We start from the raw sequence: 6,195 nt of genomic DNA, 5'->3' as shown, positions 1-6,195 counted from the left end.
AGGCGCACCCCGCCCCCCGCCCGCGTCCGAGCGTGACGACGAGGGCGGGGCCGCAGCGGCGAGGCGGGCGCCCGCAGGGGGCGGGGGGCGGGGGCGGGAGCGACGGAGCCGCGCCCCCCTCTCTACTCCCAAACCCTGCCCCCTCGCCCGATTCGGTGGGATCCAGGAGCCGGCGCCTGCGACCCTCGCCCGCCCAGCAGCTTAGAATCTCAGATACTGCCCCCACCCCACCACCACCATGCGACCTTCTCGGTGTGGACCCGGGCGGGAGTCCCCGGCCCTCTTCGCAGACAGGGTCCCGCAACCCCACGCCCCCGCCCGTGCGGGGCACCTCGTGAGCGCAGGTGGGACCCATACTTGCGCACCCCTCAGTGGCAAAAGCTCTCTCTTTTCCGGCCGGAGGGGAGAGGCCTGGGGGTTGGGGGCCGCGGCTCCCCTCCCCATTCCACTTCGCCAGGGCGCGCAGGGGAAGGGGTTCCTGTCGCCTCAGCCACAGTGAGCCGGACCCGGACCAGTGCCCCTGCGCGCTGCCCGCGACCCCGACCCCGCCGCTCTCGGGCCCCTCGGAATCCCAGGGCGGGAGAAGGGAGCCCCCAGACTCTGAAAACCCACCCACTCCCTGGGGGAGAGAGAGAGCCGCAGACCGGCCCGGACCTATTTTTCAGTGTGATAGCGTCTGAGAGAGGGAGGAGGCCACCCCAAGTTTCGTTTCAGTGGGACGGAGGCGGGAGACCCCCGCCCCCTCGGACGGCCAGCGCGGCTGCCGCGGGGGAGGAGACGCGCGCCGAGTGCGGCTGGCGCCGGCGGCTCAGGGCGGGCGGCCCCTCGCGGGGCAGGGACGCGTGAAGGTCACTGCAGACAAGGACCGCTCCGCCCCGACTGGCCCCGCAGCCCCGCCCTCCGCCGCGGCCGCCCCCTCCCCCGGGCCTCCAGGATTTCCCCGGCGGCAGAAGCCGCACTGCGGGGAGAGCCGGGTCGCCGCAAGGTCGGAGGCTAAGCCTCCAGTCCCGCCGCCCCTCCCGGGGGTCGGGAGACCCCACCCTGCAGCCGGGGCCCGCGAGTATTGTGCTTGGTACTATGGGGAGGGGCTGCGGCTCGGCCGCAGTCCGGGTCTCAAAGAGCAGCGGGGCTGAAATGTTGCTCGGGCTTCTGGCCCAGGGCTGACCTCCTGGTTGGTGGGCAGACAACCCTGGTGGCCACTGCATTAACTTGTCACCGACCCCTCCCGACTGAGTCAGGACTTGCAGGACCTGGGGTGGAAGAGGCGACCCCGGAGCTGCTTCTGCCCCTCACCCCACCCCGGGGAGACCACGCCCCCTACTCCTCTCCGCCCCTCCCCTCAGCTGCCCCCAGAGGCTCAGACTCCGCTCTGGAAGACTTGCAGGCCCAGCCTGTTGGGCGCTTCGGCTCCCAGCTCCTACCCCTCGCTGACCATCTCCAGGCCCTACTGTGCCTGGCAGTGGCCTGGTAGGGGCCCAAGGGGAGGGTACGGAGGAAGCCAGCCCTGCTCCCTGGGCGTGCGGGTCAGTCCACTCAGCGGCCGCTCTGGTTAGCGAGGTTCCTAGGGACCCTGGAGGAGGCCCGCGTCCCAAGACCTATAGCTCAGGACACGCAATGATGCAGCCTCTCCGGATCCCAGGGCCCCGGAATCTGGCCTCAACATTCTCACTTTGTCCTGCTGACAGATCCTGTCACTCAGATCTGGGCCAGAAGGTGAAAGGGGAGGGGGTGCTGCCCAAAGGGGGAGCCTGGGGGACAGGACATAAGACTCAAGCCAGGGCTGCAGGGAGCCCCTGGAGCTGGCCTGCCCAGACTGCCCCCCCCAGGAATATGAGGAGCACACATCTCATCTCTCCCCCAACCCTTCTCTAGAGGTGGCTTATAGCTCTGGGCCTTAAGCAGGTCTGGAGACGGGCATTCTGTGGTCAGCTGTTCCCAGGTGTGTGAGGGTCTTGAGGGTCTGCCTTGAGCCCCAGCTCAGGATCTGCCCAGGCTGGGCCTTTCCAGTGTCCTCAGAACCTGAGTGTGGATGCTGCAGGGAGAGGTCTGGTCCAGGAAAGAGAGAAGTCACTTCCCACTGGACCTCTTCCCTCCAGCCCTGCCACCAGATGGACCTGGAGGATGAGCCACAGCTGATCTCCTGTGTCAACCCACGGAGGACCCCAGAGGTGACCTCAGCAGAGTCCACAGCAGGCCCTACAACTAATGACCCCAGGTACCCTCATGAGCCACCTGAGGGAGACACCCCGTTGACCTTAGGGCAGCCAGGTTGGGCAGGGTCCTGCCATGTCGTGTCAGGGCAGCGCAGGCTCATGGAACAGAGGAGTACAGAGGTCCTCACGTCAGACCACAGATGCTGTCTGGCCCTCCCAGTGCCTCCCTGTCCCTCTCTCTGTCATTCCCCTCCTACACTCACCGCACCCACACGGTGACCCTCCTCAGTTCTCACAGGTGCCCAGGCCCTGAGCTGGGGGTGTGTGGCCCAACCAGGACTCAGGCTCTCCCAGGGGAAAGAGACAGTCCGGGGTCAGAGTGACTGGTGCCCCGCTCCGGGAGAGGGAGGCTGGGCAGCTGTGGAGCCCGAGAAGGGCCAGCTCTGGGCAAGTGGTGAGGACGTGAGGTGAACCGGCTGCGAACGGCCCCCCTGCCTGGTCTGCTCCCGTGGTAGTATTGGTGGCCCCGTGAGTGCCCAGCAGAGGACCTGGGTACTGGGGAACCGTCCCCAGACCTGCAGCCAGCCAGAGAGGCGGGAGCTTAGCAGGAAACTTCCAAATAGCTGAGATCGAGGAGTGAGTTCAGAAGGCCCCTGGATGTGGGTGCAGTCCAGGGTGGTGTCAGGGCACAGAGGCGGTGGTCCTGGGCGGGGGGTGGATTCCAGGGAGCCAGCATGATGGGAAGGGTATCCCACCAAGAGGTAAGCATTTGGGACATGCATGTTTGGACACAGCCAAGGCCTGGCGGCGGGACCCTGGCCAGCCGGCAGCACGGGTATATACAGCTCCCAGCCCAGCCCTCTGCATGCTCTTGAAATGCATGACCCTCCAGATTGGCCCCTCAAAGCCAGAACCCCTGATCCAAAGCAAGGTTTGCCGAAGACCATAGGATGCTGGGTTTGGACCCCCTGCCATCCAGAGTCCCCTTTGTAGCCTCCACGAGTCACTCCAGATGGCAGAAGAGAGCAGCCAGCCACCCTGCCCCAGCCCTCCCTGGAAGTCCCTCCCAGGGACCCCTTTGCTCCCTCCAGGGAGGCCTGGCACCTGCCAGTCCCATCTGTCCCATGGAGGGCCGGCCGTGGCTCCCGCACCCCAGGGCACCATCCTGCTCCAGCCCGGAGCGGGCCCTGGAAGCACCTTCAGGGGTTGTTGGTGTTGCTCTTCAGTTTTGGGGTGGGGTCTTGCAGGGGGCTGCAGGCCCCTCAGGAGGGGCTGGGAGGGACTTCTGGCACACATGGGCTTGCCCAGAAACTTCAAACGCAAACTTAATAATTTAACGCTGAATGATTCAGTCCCCAACGCTGGCGCCGTGCGCACTGCTGGTTTCCCGCTGGATTTCATTGCCGCCTGGAAGGTATAACACGGGAAACGCAGAGGCAAAGTGAGACCAGGGTTGTCTTTCATCAGAGCGGGGGCTAGAACCGTGGCTCTGAGTGCAGGGGCCTTGTGTGCCTGCCTGATGCCGTGACCCCTTTGCCCGCCACTGTGGGCAAGAAACGCCTCTGGGGCCCAGCTGGCCACGGGGTCAGCATCTGGGAGTGAAGCTGGAGGTGCCACCCAGCCCAGGGTCCCATCCTGGGTGCTGGGACACACTAGGCCTGGTCAGGGTCTTGTGACGAAATGCACTTTCTTCCCAACCATCTGGTTCCACAGAGGCCCTGCCCCCATCCCCACCAGGAACCCCATGGACCCACTTTCCTGAGGAGCTGGCCGAGGAGCTGGGCTCAGAGCACAGTGATGGATCCTGCCCTATCGGCCTCAGACCCCAGACCCCGGGCGCTGTCCGCCTTCCTTCGCAGGGCCTCTCCCTCAGCCCAAGGTCACCTCACTCCCCGGCTCCATGCTAATCTCGCCGTTGACCAGCGCCTTCCTCTTCACAGGCTCCGGTCACTGCCAACACAGCCCTGGGGTGGCGGGGGCGGGGGGGCGCAGGCAGAGCTGGTGGGGTCTCTGAGTCACCTGCAGGGTATCAGAACAGGGAGGCATGCCTTTCAGAGATGCTCAGGGAAGGGGGCAGTGCAGGGGCCAAGGGAAGGCACAGAGGGGTCAGCAGGGGCTGTGAGGCGCCCCCCGCATCCCACCACGGGCAGCTTCCCTAGAGCAGCCCCTCTGTGCTCCAACATAGAAATACCCTGCATGGGCTTGGACGTAGAATTCAGCCTCTCTCTGGCTACCGTGGGGCAGGGGCTGCACAGAGGCTCCAGGACGACCCTGAGTGGACATCGGCAGCCTGGGTGAGGGACGGGAGGCATGGAGGACGCTGGGGCAGGGATGAGTTTGCTCCTGGAGCTGAAGGCCTCTACCCTCTGGGAGCCCAGGCCTCCAGAGGGGTCCTCGTGCCCCTCACTGCAGCTCCAGAGCCTAGGGGGCTGGGCCTGGGCATGCCTGTGCCTGTCCCACCAGGGTCTCCTCTGCAGTCACCAGGACAGCAGGCCCCGAAACAAATGTCCAGGCTGGGTGAATGCCCTGGGGCATCTCTAAGCCTTGAGGGACATCTGGTCACGTCCACTGGTTTGGTGGTGACATCAAGCCGGGGGCTCTGGGCCCCTGACTCTCTGACCAATGGTCCCTCCCTGGAACCTGTCATACAACCCCCACCGGAGGACCTCCCTGAGCTGCAGACCAGATGTTCTTGCTCCGCAAATGGCCCCCCAAGTTCTCCTGCCCACCCCCCAAGTTCACTCTGCACCACCCCAGAGGCCTCCTCCACCCTCAAAGGAGCCACCGGACCTGCCCTGAGGACCAAGCCCCGTGGGTCCCTGTAACAGAACCTTCTTCCGCACTGTACTTCCCAGCCCTGACCTGAGCCAGGCTCAGCCCCCAGACACGGGATGCCTGCCTGCGCAAGTACAGGCATGAGCCACAAATGTGGGCTGGCAGGGGCGCTGAGAGGGCCTCTGGCGTCCTCGGGGGCGGGGGGGGGTTTGCACAGGGTCCCCTGGAGGTTTGGCGGGGAGGAGTCAGCCAGTGACCCCGATCCAGCCTGGACTCGGCCAGCCAACAACAGAACTGGCCCTTGCAGGGGCGCTCCAGGCTAGAGAAACCCCTCTTAGGAACGCAAGCGCCAGACAGAAGCACGGCCCTGCTGGCTGAGGCTGCCCGGTGGCTGCCAGACCCAGGTCCCCTGTCCAGTGACACCCGGAGCACAGGGAGGCCCCCCTGGGTCCTGCTGGGATGCCCACTGGCTCACCTGCGAAGGAGGTGCAGGGCTTGGCTGGATCCTCCTGCCTCCTGGGTCTTGACCTTCTGGCTGTGCTTGGGTCCAGGGGCTGGGAAGGTCAGGTGGCTAACTCAGTGCCTGCAGGACTGCTGGTGTAGGCCTCGCTGTGGGGCAGTTCCTTCTCAGCGGGAGCTTGAGGTCCCTGCAGTCTGGCGTGCGCCCAGTGCGGGCGCCGAGCTGGAGAGAGGGGTCAGTTTCGGTGACTTCCCTCAGTGGCTTGCAATCAGCCTCTGTGGGAACACTCACACCACCAAAAGCCCCACAACCAGGCTTTCTTCCCTTTGTCCCTCTACCCTGTCCGCACCCCACTGCTTCAAGGGCTCCTGCGTGGTCTGGGGGTGGACGGGGAGCCCCTTGCAGTGGACAGCCTGGGCCTGCACCCACTCAGGAAAGTAGAGCCCTCTGGGGTCCCAGGCCTGAAGGACCCTTGGACGCATCCCCGAGGGGACGAAGGACCAGGACCACTGCCCCAGGGGCAGAGTCCAAGCCACCATCTGTTCCTCCATCACCCCTGGGGCCAGCCTGAGACAGGGGACCTCCCGCTCTGCCCACCCCCACCCCCATGTGCTAACTGCTGTCCTTCCCAGGTGCTGCTCTGGGGTGGTTGCTGTGAGGAAGGCAAAGGCCGCTGCTGGTCCAGCTTCTCCAGGAGCCGATGGCCAAGATACGGCAGAAGGTTCACCACACGGCCAAGGGATGGACACCGGGGGAGGGGGGCGGGGACCAGAGACTGGGGGGACGGAGCCCCGGGGGGGGGAAGGA

Source organism: Leptonychotes weddellii, chromosome 2, assembly GCF_054177405.1.
Source record: "Leptonychotes weddellii isolate Sample4059 chromosome 2, ASM5417740v2, whole genome shotgun sequence".
NCBI lineage: Eukaryota > Metazoa > Chordata > Mammalia > Carnivora > Phocidae > Leptonychotes > Leptonychotes weddellii.
This window is presented reverse-complemented; position numbering follows the sequence as displayed.